Source organism: Aedes aegypti, chromosome 2, assembly GCF_002204515.2.
Source record: "Aedes aegypti strain LVP_AGWG chromosome 2, AaegL5.0 Primary Assembly, whole genome shotgun sequence".
Classification (NCBI taxonomy): domain Eukaryota; kingdom Metazoa; phylum Arthropoda; class Insecta; order Diptera; family Culicidae; genus Aedes; species Aedes aegypti.
The window spans coordinates 306,801,098-306,817,525 of NC_035108.1; the positions used below are offsets into that span (position 1 = coordinate 306,801,098).

General features: G+C 35.8%; 1 non-coding gene across 1 annotated transcript; it reads right to left on the reverse strand.

Moving 5' to 3' along the window:
* Window positions 1-10,613: 10,613 nt before the first annotated feature.
* Window positions 10,614-10,684, reverse strand: Trnad-auc. Its single transcript has one exon. It is a non-coding gene; the product is annotated as a tRNA-Asp (tRNA).
* Between the last annotated feature and the right edge of the window lie 5,744 nt (window positions 10,685-16,428).

Genomic DNA, 16,428 nt, shown 5'->3' on the forward strand with positions numbered 1-16,428 from the left:
GCCTTAAATATGAGTCTATTTTAGGATCGTAAAATGTTTAGGTCATCGTAGTAAATTTCAAGTTATTATTGAAAATGCATTTTTTCTGTATTCTACGCAGTTTTGTGAATATATTGTAGTTCTTTGAACAAACAGCGATCAACGATGTTCAGGAAATTTGTTTCTCATGAACATACAAAGAGTTTAAAATTATAAAACTGATGAGTCATTGCGATAAATATGAAATTACTGTAGAAAATCTGTATTTTCCTGAATTTTTCACTATTTTGTGAAAATATTGTAGTTTTTCCAACAGAAATTCATTATCAGTGTTCTGAAAATTTTATGATCTTATATATGAGTCTATTTTAAGATCATAAAATGTTTGGGTCATCGCGATAAATTTCAACTTATAATTGAAAATGTATTTTTTCTGTATTCTACGCAGTTTTGTGAATATATTGTTGTTCTTTAAACAAACAGCGATCAACGATGTTCAGGAAATTTGTTTCTCATGAACATACAAAGAGTTTAAAATTATAAAATTGATGAGTCATTGCGATAAATAAGAAATTACTGTAGAAAACCTGTATTTTCCTGTATTTTTCAATATTTTGTGAAAATATTGTAGTTTTTTCAACAGAAATTTATTATCAGTGTTTTCAAATTTGTTGGCCTTAAATATGAGTATATTTTAAGATCATAAAATGTTTGGGTCATCGCGATAAATTTCAAGTTATAGTTGAAAATATATTTTTTCTGTATTCTACGTAGTTTTGTGAATATATTGTAGTTCTTTGAATGGCTAACAATCAAAAATTCAATGCCAATTGTTTGGTTACATTAATACGATCATCAAACAATAAAAAAATCTATAGGTTATCGCGATAAATTCCAAGTTATTTACAAATTACTGCCGGTTAGAAATTTTTTTAGGACTTGCTCCGGTGTTTTAAGTACTACAAATCAAACAGTAGTTCCCAAAAATATTTCAAAAATCTGACATGAATCTAGAAGCCCATACATTTCTGTAAGTGCCAAAATTTTACAAATCGGACTTAGGACAGCTGAGATATAGTGGGTTGAATTTAGCGTTCCAACCGATTTTGAGGCTTCGTCCTCGGTGTGTTAAGGTGAAACAGTTTGGAATCAATTTCTAAGATTGCACTAAAACTTCAAAGGCACAAATCGCGCGAAGAAAACATCCCACAACAGTGCACTTTTTATTTTGGCTTTGTGCACTAGCAGAAAGCTTAAAATAAGATCAGGAACGTTTGCCAACTATTTATCCAGTTTTGTGCTTTTGAAACGTGAGTAGGGGGAGAAGGCGGCCATTGTGCCGGCCATCTTTGGATTCCGAGAAGTTTCACCTTAACAACCTATTGGTGTCCTTAACAAATGTAACAAAGGTGGGAGCAAAATGATTATCCTTTAGGTGAGTTGATCCATTATGGCATAATGATTATACGTTTTCGAGAGTTAAAAGTTAACTAATAAAAATGGCCTATTTTATTATTTAAATATTTTTTTTTGCATTAAACTTGATATAATTCGAATAAGATAACTTTTAGAGAAATTATTCATATAATCATTATGATTTAGAATCATTTCAAGATGCTTACTATATGTATCACCAAAACGTATTTATTTTGACAACAAACCATAATTTTGAAAATTCACCAAAAGTTGTTCTTAGAAAAACTTTTTTATTATTAATTTCTCCATCATGAAACTTTGTCTCAAACATCTTTTTTAATATCAAGATTGTATAGTGAAAATTTAAAAAAATATTTAAAATGGGGTTTTTGTGTAATTTAAATTTAAAGTTTTATTTTTCAATTTTTCATGAAAAAACATACATTTTTTCCAGTGTGTATTTTTTTCTTGTAGGCCAAACGGTTCAATACAACTTCTTCATACAACATTTTTCTCTAAAATCTACAGTTTCTGAGTTAGAATTTTCTAAAAAAGTTGCATTTAAAAAAGGCCATTATCTATCATTATTTATAGGCCATTCTCAAAAGATATACTTGAGTTAAAATGATCATTTTTCTATGAAAACACTTATTTTACCATACCAAAAACATGTGCAAAATTGAATCCAAATTGAAGACTATCGAGCACGATTTTTATTTTTTTCGACTCATTCTGGATGGAATTCGTCATGATCGGAAACGAATGGCTGAAGAATATTGAAAAGACCAAGGTATTCAGAAGGGAGGTAGTTCAATGTGTGAAATCGCTCATTCAGCCATGTTGGAAACGCATATGACAGTTGGCAAGTTTGTTTTGATAAGGCTGACTAGCATGCCATGACATTGAACTACAGTTGAAGCTTGTTATAACGACATCGCAAGGGACCGTCGTAATAGGAAAAGTCGTTATAGAGAACGGTTACAACAATGGAAATTTTTTCAAGGGACCGAAAAATTTCGTTATAGAGAGCTTTTGTCGCTATAAAAGTTGTCGTTATAACGAGCTTCCACTGTAATTGTTTGGCAATTGGTTTCAAACACCTTGAATGAAAATTGCCAAAACAGGATCAATTGTAATATACCCAAAAAAAGCAGTTTTCCGCGAAACTAAGCGAAAATATGATTTTTTGTGACATTTTTCGCACGATCAGACAAATTTTGTCATATTTGAAGCTAATATGTGGATTTGGGGCAATTTGTATTTTTTCTGCGAATTTATATATGGGTCGATCTTTTGCCCCACTGATTCGAGCGTTTGCCCTACCATGGGTCAAAACTTGATTCCAAGCATTTATGTAAAAACTAATACACCCCAAACATCCTGATGATAGGCCTAGAAACGTTTTTATATACAAAATCGAATAAGATTTTATTTTCATTTGATTCCATGCATTGAAACTTTGACCAAAATTACAATTTTTTCGTCATAAAACAACAAATAGCCATAACTTTTCCAAAACTCTGTTGATTCTTATGATATTTGGAGTGAAAGTCTCTTACTTGTATGGCATTCGAACCACCTTGGCATTTATAAGTTTTGTTTTGAATTGAGCTAGACATCTCAAAAAGAAACTCTTGTCCCACTCGAAATTGTTTCCCAATTTACTCTACACTTATGTTCAAAAATTTACCATTTTTGTCCCGCATTGAAGCAAAAAATATCTGGTCACTAAAAGCGAACACGAAATTATTGCGACACATTCAACAGGGCATAACTTTTCTACCATTGGGTAAAAATCAACCAAATTTTGCTCACTTTTTCATTGATGTGTATTGTTTACATGATGTCAAACTCGAAGTCGTGTTTTTCGATTCAACGAAAATGGAGGTGGACCAACGCGAGTCGAGAGAACAAATTCTTTCCAAACACCTGAAATTTCCTGACCTGTCGCTCCGGCAGTTGGGAAAAATGATGAACATTCACCATTCAACCGTCTCCAGAGTGTTGAAGCGGTTCCAGGAGCGGTTGACGTTGGACCACGGCAAAGGAGCTGGAAGAAACCCGAGACCGGAGAACAAAAAGACGGAGGGAAAGGTGAAGCGGAGGATTAAAGCAAATCCCAACGTCTCAAGCCGTGATTTGGCTTAAAAGATCGGCATGTTGCAGAACTACGTCTAGAATGCAAAAAAGAGAGCTGGACTACATACATACATACAAGGTACAGAACTTCCCATACCGCGATGAGCGGCAACAGTCGACTGCTAAAACTCGGGCACGGAAGCTCTACGAGACAAAATATGACTGCTGTGTAGTGGACGACGAAACGTATATAAAAGCCGATCTTAAGCAAATTCGGGGGTTGGAGCAGGTCCGTCGCACTCGGGCTCAGATTGGGTACCACTTCTAGTACTGCATTTGGTCCCTCGGTAGTACAAAAGGTACCCAAGTTTGACACATCGCAGTACACTTTTCACGGCATTCTAGATTACCTTATGAGCCATAAAATTTTGGGCATTTGCAAGGGACATGAAGGTCTTTAATTTGTCTTTGGTTGGAGTTTTTCACCGGCAAGAGCAAGTACGATGTGGACGACAAATTTAAGAAGAAGAAAATGTCGAAGTTCGCCTTCAAATATTTCGTGACAAAGGGGCACAGTCAATGGCAAGATCTACAAATCTGACTGCTTCGAGAAGCGCCTTTTGCCGTTCTTGCAGCAGCACGACGAAGCTCCGCTATTTTGGCCAGATTTGGCATCATGTCACTATTCTAAAAGTGTCCTGGAGTGATATGAGGCCAATTATGTCCATTTTGATCCAATGGACATGAATCTGCCAAACTGTCCGGAACTGCGCCCGGTGGAGCAGTACTGGGCAATAATTAAGCGGGAACTTCGGAAGATCAAGAAGACAGTCAAAGACGAGAAGGACATGTTAAGGAAATGGAAAAAAAAGACTGAGAAACTAGTACCGGATGACACTGTAAAGACTTTGATAGAGGGCATCAAGCGAAAATGCTTTCAATTTTACACTCAAGGCTCCATCGATTAACTTTTATTTTGATTTTTGAATTAAATATACCCTAATTGTTTTTTGTTTCTAAACAAACCCCCCCCCCCCTGCAGTGTACCACATCCCGCATTCATTGACTGCTTAGATTGATGTACTTAGCATTCTAGGTACCTTAGGTAGGACTTTATTTGACGGGATAGTGACGAAGTGATCTCGCGCGTTTACTTCAATCCCGTTGTCCAATACATTTTTCTGAAATTCGTTCACATCGGATGTCTTCGAAACATAATTCAAGATTATAGAAAAAATGGTTGATGTAGGTATAACAAATTTAATACGAAGATATTGTAGCTGCATAACAAATCAGGTGAAAATTAATGACAGTTCGATAACAAAATCATTGTCTACTAAGACTTCGCTTTAAAATCTGTAGGCAAGAAATGTCAAAATTAATTCACCCCTTGTCGTTTTATAGCCAGCGTAAAATGCTGGATAGAAAATGAGATACAATTCGATTATACGAAAGATTTGTGTCGTCTAAACAATTCTGCCTAAGAATGTTCTTTAAAAATACATTAGCGGCACTTATCCTACCAAATTTAAACCAATTAAATCATTCAAGTATATTGAAGCCATCTGAATTTTTGTCGAAAATTTCAACTTTATAGCTAATCAGGTTCATAAAATAGAAAAGCTCTCTACTCTAATAATGTCATAAGTGACATCTAGAGTACAAAAACTTTGTCTTAAACACCAACATTTTGGCTTGTCCGAATTTTTTGATTATGGAGATTGAAAAGAGTTTGCTACTAGTGCTGTCGAGTCGATAAATATCTCATTAGTTGTTCACCTCAAATGGCATTTCGTCTGCAGATCAGCTTCGCCGAAGACACTAACCTTCCAGCACATGAGAATATCGCAAGATGAAAATAGTTTTAAAAACAATTACTGGCTTCGTTTTGCGGATAAACATTATGAAAAAGTGAAAAATCTGTATCAAAATAGGACGCTCTATTATGTATAAGAACATTAAATAAAATGCTTTCAGAAAAAAAATTCTTTATTTTACCAACTCGAAAAACATCCGAAAACAATTAAAAGTTGTGAATTTTCAGTAGATTTAATTTTTAAAATCGCTGAATCTTGGAAACGGTAGCAATTAGCAAAATTTTCTCATATACCTTTTTTGTTGCAAATTTTGCATACTTTCATAAAATCGGGTCGAAAAGCATTCAAAAAGTTTATTTAGACCATATTAAAAAATCAACCTTTTTTTTAACAAAATCATAACTTTTTTGTCCATGATTTCTCCATCTTGACCCACTGTGCAAAAGACTCCATTTTTTGTCTACCTTAAAATATAAAAAAAAAATCAAAAAACGATTTTTGAGAAACTGGATTTTTAAGCTTTATTTTCGAAATAAAAAAACAATTACAACATTTTTTTTACAGTGTATATTTTTTCCAGATAGTTCCAACAATAACCTTAAACTTTGCGGAAGACACCAAATCGATCAGACAAATAGTTTCTGAGTTTTAATTTTTGGAAAATTGTTAAGGCTTTTTTTCATAGGCCCTTCTCAAAAGTAACGCTAGGGTAAAAATGGCGAACCGATGATGCAAATAGGTATTTTTCGGTATAAAGAAAGCATATGCCAAATTTCAGCCAAATCAAAAAATACAAAAGTAAACCGACATTCGAATTCAAATGGAACCACTCTGGAATAATAAACTCTCATTTCAAGTCCAAATTTTCAAGGAATCATTGTCACTAAGAGAAACTGTAGGAGAAAGTTATTTTATGTCCACAGCCGTATTCTATCATGCGATCTAACTCATATTTCCTGCATATGTTTCACAAACTGAATGAAGTTAAACTCACATTGTATTCGATAAGGATATATTTGCATTTCTCTACTGTACGGGACCCACCTTGACAGGCGTCAACCCATTTGACCAAAAAAGGACTCGCTGATCGTATGCAAATATGGCATATGTACTCGCACAAAAGTCATGGAAATAACGCTCCAAGCGTTGTGTCCAAATAAGTTTTGAAGACTCCTTACCGTGACAGGGATTATATCTGAGGCTACACGCAGCGAACCGCTGGGTCAGTATGATTAAATGTGTTTTTATTGCCCGTTTGGCATTTTGGGAACGTGTGGTTTGCTCGCTGTCAGAGCCTTAATGGGTATTGTCCGGCTTGGATTGTCATCGTTAAAGCATACCCGCGGGTAAAATTGACCTCACCCGTTTTTGAACTCAGCTAAATGAGGGGCGAAAAGAAAGCAAAATATGTCAACAAGGACCAGCTTGAGGCTTCGTCGTGGTTAATAAGCGTTTGCAGCATTCGTTGACAAATTACAGTTACTGAGAACATAAATATAGTTTTATTAGAGGGTATGTCTACTTGCTGCTGGCTGGTATTATGCATTTGCAAGAGTAACGATTCTAGTTATCGTTAAATAATTTGATCTATTTGTCTGATAAAAACTTCAAGCTGGAAACGTACCTCCATTACCTTTATCTATTTCGATCTAATTTTCACAACATCTTTCGAGGCACAGATCAATAAATTCATAAGTTAAATATTGGTCTTCCTTAGCCGAGTGTTTAGAGTCCGCGGCTACAAAGCAAAGGAACGATGAAGGTGTCTGGGTTCGAATTCCGGTCGGTCCAGGATATTCTCGCGAAGGAAATTTCTTTGATTTCTCCTGCCACTCGATATACGAATGCGAAAATGGCAACTTTGGCAAAGAAAGCTCTCAGTTAATAACTTTGGATGTGGTTATAAGAACACTAAGCTGTGAAGCAGGCATTGCCCCCCAAATTGGCCCCATGGACCCTATTATTTTTTATCAATAATATGGTAAGTCTAAAGAGCTACAAACTTGGCAAATGTCAGCAATTTATCCACCTTAATGATTAATAACTTCATGTCATCCAATGATTTCGCAAAGACAGTACTTCCAAACGTGCAAACCTGAAACGATGTTAGATTCCAGTGCTTCAAATTTCGAAAAAGTAAAACTTCAAGCAAAACTAATTTTCCGCTTACATGATCACCACATACACGCTACATCTACCGTCAGAGTTGCGTGTGGGGTGCTGAATGTCGACGACTAATACTACGACGACGTCAACGACGATGACGGCTAAGATGCGGTTAAACGGAACCTAGCTATTTCTGTTGCCACTAGGCCAAAACCGCCAAAAATTAAACAAAAAATAAATTCGCCCATGTACCATAACGAGACAGGGGAGAACACGCGCATTCTCACCCGCTGGCAAACGGGCATTGACCTACATTTCTAAAAAAGAAAAGCGTATTTCGGTTAGGATCCGCTGTTTGAAGTTTGCTGTTTGGTTTGAGGTTGGAATGATTCCACTGTTTGGGGGGTGGCTAAAAATAGTAAAAAGAGCATTGGAAGCATTTGTTCCATCGCATGATATTGTATTGAGTTGTAACTGCAGAATAAAGCCTTTTATATAAAAAAAAGTTTTATTACACTCTCTCTCAAAGCCGGTTATCTTCAAAGTAGGAAAATAATCATAATAGAATGATATAGAATATATTAAAAACCAAAGTGTTTGTAACTTTGGGTGTTTCTGTTGAAACACAGCTTGATGAAAATACTTGCATAGCTACATTTTTGATATTTCAATGCACCAGGCAGCAAGTGCATTTGCTTCATACTGACTGACTTACAATATGTCATCATTTTTGAATTAATTGCCAAACATCTGTCATAGAACAATTCGTGAAGCAATTCCAACGGCAGAATTTATTTGATGAGTGTTCTTTAGGATATTTCTCAATTCGATACCCTGATAGCCCTACTTGTTTTTCCGCTTCTAGAAACCCTTCTAAGATTGATTTGGTCTTAACCAACTCTTGCCACCTTTGTAGCCAACTGGTTACTTACGCTGATTTTGATCCTGATATGATCATGTCCCTGTTACATTTCAAATATCCCATGAAGCGATTCTCAATCCTATTAACTCCACTTTCAATTATTTACGAGCCAACTGGAGTACATATGAATCATGCATTAAAAGTAATCTTGATGTTGACATTTACTTGCAAACAAAACTTTATATTCACAAAGCTCTTAAAATTTTACTAAATTCCAATGTTGAAACAAAATTCATAGCAATTCCAAAATGTGAAGTAAAATTCAAATCCGTAATTATCGACGATGATCTTAAACTTTTGATCTGTCTAAAAAATTGAAGAGAAAGCGATGACAAAAAGCCGACAAAAGCTTCTGATCAGAATAATGGTCCACATCAACGAATTGTTTTTGCCAATGAACAGTTCTGATTCCAACATCAAAACTCGACCACTCATCCGCTTCTACGAGTAACAAATTTGATTCGTTTCAACAAATCTGAAGGCTATTCGGTTTTTCTAGACATGGAAATAGCATTCCACAGTGTTTGGTAGTAAGGCTTGATTGTAATATTTAAATCTTCAATTTTTCAATATTCGTTGTAAGAATAATCTGTTAAAAAAGTTATCTATAAAACCGTACATTTCGGTTGATTATCAAAATTTCAAGTCTGAAAGGCTTCCTTTAAGAGCTTTCGTTCCGCTAGGCATCATTTTGGGACCTATATTCTACAATATTTTTTCACATCTGACCTACCTGAGCTACCTCAGGGATATAAAAAATCTTTGTTTGCGGGATGACACGGGCCTCTCCACTAAAGGATGATGCCTGCTTGCTATGTATAGTAGATTCCAAAAATATATGGATATTTTTCTTCAAAAACTTTACTTATAATTTTCCAATAAAACCTGTAGTCACGATGAGAGTGGTTTCAATAAATTGGTCAGATGAAGTTGAGTATCTAGGGCTCATTCTAGATACAATTTTAACACATTGTGGGCATTCAAGCCACTTATTAACAGAAAATCAAAAATTTGTCTTTAGAACGAACTTTTGATCTTCAAACAAATTTTCAGGCCAGCCATTTTGAATGATGTACCAATATGGACTACTTGGAAGAAATCTCTGCAAGGGATTTGAACTAAAATTTTAAAAATAATTCTGAAGCTTCCTCCCTGATATACAGTCAGTGACATAAGTTGGTAACCAAATGCTGTTTTTCCATACAAAATGTCCAAGTTTGGGGTGCTGTATCTCAGCTTCTGGTAGTCCAAATTGGCTGAAATATGGATGACGAACTACAAATAGCTTGAAATTTTGCCTGTAAAGGAATTATTACATTGCAGTCATTTTAAATAGAATTTCAGAGGGTGGTTCAAAGACAAAAGTTAGTAACCGAGAGACTTTTTAATTTAATTCGAAAACGGTAAGTTGTGGAATGTTAGTATGTTCTGCAAATTTGTGTGACTTCTAAAATTGAACAACTTTGTGGAACAGACCAACCACCAACGGTGTTTTCAGCGGGCTTATTTTTCACAATACAAAGAATAAGTGCTCTGAAGACACCAACACGATTCGATGCAATTCTGCACTTTTATTCACATTTTCGCAATTATGAAGCCGCACTCCGGTCCGGTAGTGAAACAAATACACAATATAATTAAGAATTTACCAATTTAATTGCAAATTCTTTCAAAACTGGCGACCACTTCTCCATCTGAACGTGTCTAAGCATTTTACACGAGACATTAAATACCTAGACAGGACATCGTTTTAATTAACACAACTGGGGCCATAAAACGAAACGAAGAGCACGAATAAGAGGAGCATCATCTTTGTTCAAGGGGTATTAAACAAATTACTTTCGCCAGATTTGGCTTTATTCAATTTTCACTTTGAAGCTGGTATGTGCTAGTTTTAAGAAGTTGATCGCCAAAGCCACTTGCGTGTGAAATTCTTTCCAATTCAGCTTTTGGTTTGTGAAATCGCTTAACATTTCAAGACAGAACTGAGTTTCCATTGTCCTGCGATCACTACCTGTTTCTGTTGTTGTGCGCCATCCACGCCACCAAACATACAAATTGGCCAAACCTTACGTAACTTTTGTCGTTTTGTTGCTGCTGGCAATATGATGGAATCATCTAGACTAAGGCAACAAACATAGCTGGGTTCTGGCGCCATTGTTTTGTAGAGACAGTTCTTAAACAGTACTGACAAAATTTCGTAATCATTTATTGTCGTTCTACAAAATGGCCCTTTCCAGTGCCGGAAGATAATTTCACAAAAGATGGGTGAAATTATGAAAAAAAAATCCACGTGCTCGGCTGGGATTTGAACCCAGGACTCTTGTATGATAGACGAGCGCTTTACCAACTAAGCTACCGAGTCATTTGGTGACCCAATAACTGAGTTGGTTACAAGTTTAGAATTCAAATCCCTACAGACCACGTGGACCCCTTTCATAACCCATATCCATCCATCTCATGTTACTACACACGCGGAAAGAGCGAGTGCGATTTATTTAGTGTTGAAACTGTTTGCCTATCGTACCTACATCGCTTCCACAACAACTGTATTGTGGAAGAGTAAAGATATGAGAAGGCTATCAACGTGTCGTTCTCACTCAAGTGACGACATGACTACTACAGAGAGGCAGTAACACACTGAGCTGTTCGGTAATCCAATCCGCATGGTTATTAAATCAATTAACTCATTAAAGATGGACAAATTTAATTTGGGTTAATTAATTTAATAACCATGCGGATTGGATTACCGAACAGCTCAATATAAGCGTCAATTTCACAAAAGAATTAATATAAATAATATCTGACTAGTGCAACTTATTTCCGTCAAATAATATAATAATTTATCACACACCGTACAAGGTTGTGTACGGCTAGCTTTTAATAATGTAACGTACACGTAATTTATTTTGTGCGAGATTTCAAAAAGATTTGCTTTATTATAATTCCGATCTAATTTGATACACTGGCGTAATTGTCAGCATACTGTATCATCATCCGAATTGCTTACATAACAGTGGCTAAAGGTTTTATTTTCAAGGAGCTCTAGGTCATATCTATCAAAAATAATAGCTTATTTTAGAGGATCATAACAATAGTCCCTGGGTTCAATAATAGAGAACAATCTCAATTTAAAAGAGTTCCATTAACTGTTGATTCAAAACATAGTCAAGATCAATAAATAGTTGCATGTATTGTAATGCCACGCTGCTCCCCTGACCTGATGGAGAAAAAAATCTCCATCAAATCTGTGCTCACCAGTCGATTTCTATAGCTAAGCTGTATGTCTGGACAAAATTTTAAAAAAATCGTAGGGCCCGTTTTGAAGTTACGCCCTTTTCAATTAAGTCCACTAATTCAAAGGAAATCTGAAATATTTAAACGAGTTTTCATTGGCCGTGATTGTCAGAATAGATACAATATTAAAATTTGAATTAAAGTTGGTTTATATAGTTATTTGTTACTTCTGGGAGGAGTTTTGAATGAGAAGATAGACGAAATTTAAAGTTACGTCCTTTTGGAAGCGTAACCATTAAAAACCCTTGTTTTAAATAGATTAATTAGGCATTCTTTTAAGCAGGCATTCCGTTAAGCATGTTCAAATGTTTTCAATGACACATTGCACTTACATGTCGCCGAAGTCTTTCACAATATATTATTTTTTCAAAGGCTCAAGCGCTGTAAGGCATTACGGAGCAATTTTCGTATCATTATTATTATTTATAAAATATAGTTTTGGCCCAACTAGCTACCTGGAGCCTTCCTTAGCCGAGTGGTTAGAGTCCGCGGCCATGAAGCAAAGCCATACCATAGTGATTGGGTTCAATTCCCGGTCGGTCCAGGATCTTTTCCTAGTGGAAATTTCCATGACTTCCCTGGGCATAGAGTATGTTCGTACCTGCCACACGATATATGCATGCGAAAATGGCAACTTTGGCAAAGAAAGCTTTCAGTTAATAACTCATTGAACACTAAGTAGAGAAGCAGGCTCTTTCCCAGTGGGGACGTAATGCCAATAATAAGAAGCAGAAGCTACCGGTTATTGCGGCTAATTTTGTACTGCCTCAGAACACGAACTTCAATTGCTGAGTAATGCACAATTTGCTAAACTATAGAACTTTAGACCACTGTCGATAATTATGTGATCATTTGTAGCATACATTTACATTTTTCAAAATCTACAATTTTACCTTTGGGTTTCTGGGTCTTTTTACAAAAACGTAAGAGCTCTGTATAAATACAATAGTGAAAGAATTGTATAAATCTATCAATCCATTCTCATGCTAACTCGTGAAGTGGAAGCCTCAGTACTTGAAATATGCTTAAGAAAAGTAAGAAACATTCGGTATTATTTGGTTTCGTTGAATTTAAAATCATAACGCTTTCAGAGCTTAATGTTACACGTCTATCTTGAAAATCAAACTCTCTTCATTAACCCGAGTGTCATCACCCTGAACGCACTATGACACTGAATTCTATTGTCCCGAATATATAATTACCATGCATTACATTGTCCCGTGATAATGGAATTCAAATAAATGCCATTCTAGAAACTGTAACTTGCGGAGATGGTTTTCGGGTATTCGGGGTAATGGAATTCAAAGTCAAGGGTTATAATTTTAAAAAGATATATAAAATATGGTTAAGACAGAGTTGTTCATGGACTTTACGTAAATACTAGTTTTGATTACCGGAAAATCGTAAATTTTTCTGTGGCCCTGTTGATAACCTGCTGGTCTACGTACCAGAATATGGTTTCAATCCTACTCAAACTAAAGATTTACATCTAAACTTTAATTTGTTTTCGATCGTAGACTGTGCTTGTGAAGTAAAGACTCACCAGCTGCTATGACTCATCACAAACGAAAAAAAAATCATACTTCAGGAGCCTAACAAAGTTTTCCAAATTGACTAAGACAAACATTAAAAATTAAGCTCTGTAAATGATATAACTTTGAACTTCATTAAACAAAATATTAACGGATGTTCTAAACTTTACATTGTTTTCTTCCATTTTGTATCGCAGCTTTCTACGTCGTTAATTTTATTTTATTCCATACACTGCTAGCCATAACCGAAAGCTTAACTCTTAAATTATTTCTTGACGTATACTTCGCTTCATTGTACAATAGGTAACAACCAATTGCATGTAAAATAATCTGAATCGTGAGTACATGGGTTCACCAAACTAGTCAGAAAATTGTGCCACATGAAATTATTTGGTTACATGATGAAATTAGCTCCGTAATACCTTGAAACACTTGAGCCTATGGAAAATCAGTTGATTGTGAAATACTTTGGCGGCATATAAGTGCAATGTGCCATTGTAAACATTTGAATATGCTCAAAGGTATAAGAATGCCTAAATAATCTATTGGAAATTAGTATTTTCAATGGTTACGCGTCCAAAAAGACGTAACTCCAAATTTCGTCTATCTTCTCATTCAAAACTCCTCCCAGAAGTAACAAATAACTATATAAACCAACTTTAATTCAAATTTTAATATTATATCTATTCTGATAATCACGGCCAATGAAAACTCGTTTAAATATCTCAGATTTCCTTTGAATTAGTGGACTTACACATTCAAAAGGGCGTAACTTCAAAACGGGCCCTACGATTTTTTTAAAATTTTGCCCAGACATGCAGCTTAGCTATAAAAATCGTCTGGTGAGCACAGATTTGATGGAGATTTTTTTCTGATAATAACGGTCAGGGGAGCACCGTGAATGCGTTCATTATTAAACACATCATGTTCATATTATAAACTGATCAAACCAAAATCTTTCTCTGTTTATCCCAAGTCAAAAGATTGCTTTTGAATATTTTGATTTGTGAAATCGGTACAAGTGAAATTAAGCATATGAAATAATCGGCCTTTTTCACGACCACCAAGAGCTTGCTTATGAGTTATTTTGAATAATATATCTAATAATGAATATCACTATTTCACTTTAATCAATTTTAGTATAATCGAATTATGGTACGTGAAACTAAATTATGTGAACAATCGGCCCAAAACTGTTGGCCCTTTATCGAATAAAATTTCAAGAGCAGGTTCATATTCAGACAATTTTCAACCAGCCTAAGGTTATCCAACGTCAACACTGCGATTGTGTCTTGCACACAACCCCTTCAACTTTCATCAAAGGTTTATTAAGGTTGTTAAAACTAATAATACCTCTTTCTTTGAATATTCATCGTTCTTTCTAGTAAACACAAACTGTATTTGAAGTCATTGAAATAATTGGATGGAAAATTGTTAATGATTCAAAAATGACATTATTTATGGAGCATTTTCGATATGCATGGTGTGATTCCATGAAATTTATGGAGTAGTATGATTTTTTATGGATAAAATTTATTTTTATTCATAAAACATATGTTTATTAATTAAAGAACATGGGTACATTATGTGTTTTTGAATGAGCATACTTTAATGTTTATAGTGTATTTTGAAACTATTTATTGGTACTGCTTTCATCTTTAAATTTGAAAAATTCAGAATCGCTGCAGAATCGTTACCCGTTCTGTGGTGTAGTTGGTTAACGTGCCCAGTCTAGCGTATTGGGAGTTGTGGAATCTAAGCTCACCATAACGATTCTATTATTTTTCACAATTCTACATCTCAATTTGTCCACGACTTTTGTTTTTACGACCTTCATATTTTTTAAAACACCGGCTGGTTTAAGCCGTACTAGACATGACAACCCTTGTTGCGTATTAAAAACCTTTTGCCGTATAAAAAAAATGTATTGTACATTCCACGCATAATAGAGATTTTCTACCTGCATTCCTATAATTGAAGAATACCAGGAAAACATCCATCATAAAAGAGCAGCTTTGTCACGTCTGGTCTGTTCGCAGAACTCAACTTGGCACAATCCATGCCACCTGCGCAATCAAAACACTCGCCAACTGCCGACTATTCGACGATTCAATTCCTAGACAAACTTCAGCAGCTGCTAGACGCCTACCCTTTCAACTCTCCTGTGGCCTTTGCCGGCTGCTTGAATCTACCGGCTCCAGACAAAACGGTGCACGTTTTCTTGAAAGGTTTAGTCTTGAAAACGGCAATAGCAGAAGCAGTAGCAATCCTGATACCCATCCACATAGCATAGCAGGAAAACGACCATAAAATTCGCGAACGATCGATGAAGCCGCACGTGTCACCTATTCAAGCTGTGCGTTTCCAAGGTCAGAGCCATGTGTAAGCATTATTGGCTTGAAGCAGAGCAGCGCAGTCTCGCAGTTATGGGTTGGCAGCGGAAGGCATGTTCGTTCATAGAAAATGGATAAATGTGGTATGCCTTTTCCAATCCCTCCCCCCGCATGGTTTCTAGGCCACCACACAGAGGTCCTGTTTTTCAAAAAGCTGGAAAAATCAACTTTCTTAACTCATTCATTACCGTCACCTCTCACCATGATGATCTTACATACTGACATTTTTTACAAATCGCAAGTTTGTCAGAAAATTCAGACTTATCTAGAAAATTTAGACAGATTAGAACTCTGTTCCATGAGAACCAAAAAACTATAAATATGTTCGAAATAGAGTCTTCAACTCTAAATCATGCTGCAAAACACTTTTTATGACCAAAAATAGTAAAAATTGAAAATGGACTGGACCACTGTGCACCGTGGACTTTACCGTTGATCCAACGCTTGCAACTCGTGTCACCCAGAGAGACCAACGGCAACGGCTCTCAACGGGGTGGGATTGGTTCTATTTAGAAAAAAAAGCCGTCATAAAATGAGCCATGTTGAGGAGACACACGCAACATAAATACGGTTGATGACACATTCTTGAAGGGAACAAAAATCCGCGTGGGTAATTTAATATTGAGGTATTCTTGTTTTTGTTGGCACAACGTCCCCACTTAAATAGAGCCTGTGTCTCAGCTTAATGTTCCAAGAGCATTCCCACAGTTTTAACCTGAGAGCTTCTTTTTCGAAAGTTGCTATTTTCGCATTGGTATATCGTGGGGCTGGCACGGTGATGAGCTCTGCCAAGGAAAACCAACGAAATTTCCATTACGGAAAGATCCTGGATCGATCGGGAATCGAACCCAGACGCCTTCAACATTGCTTTCCTTCATAGTTGCGTT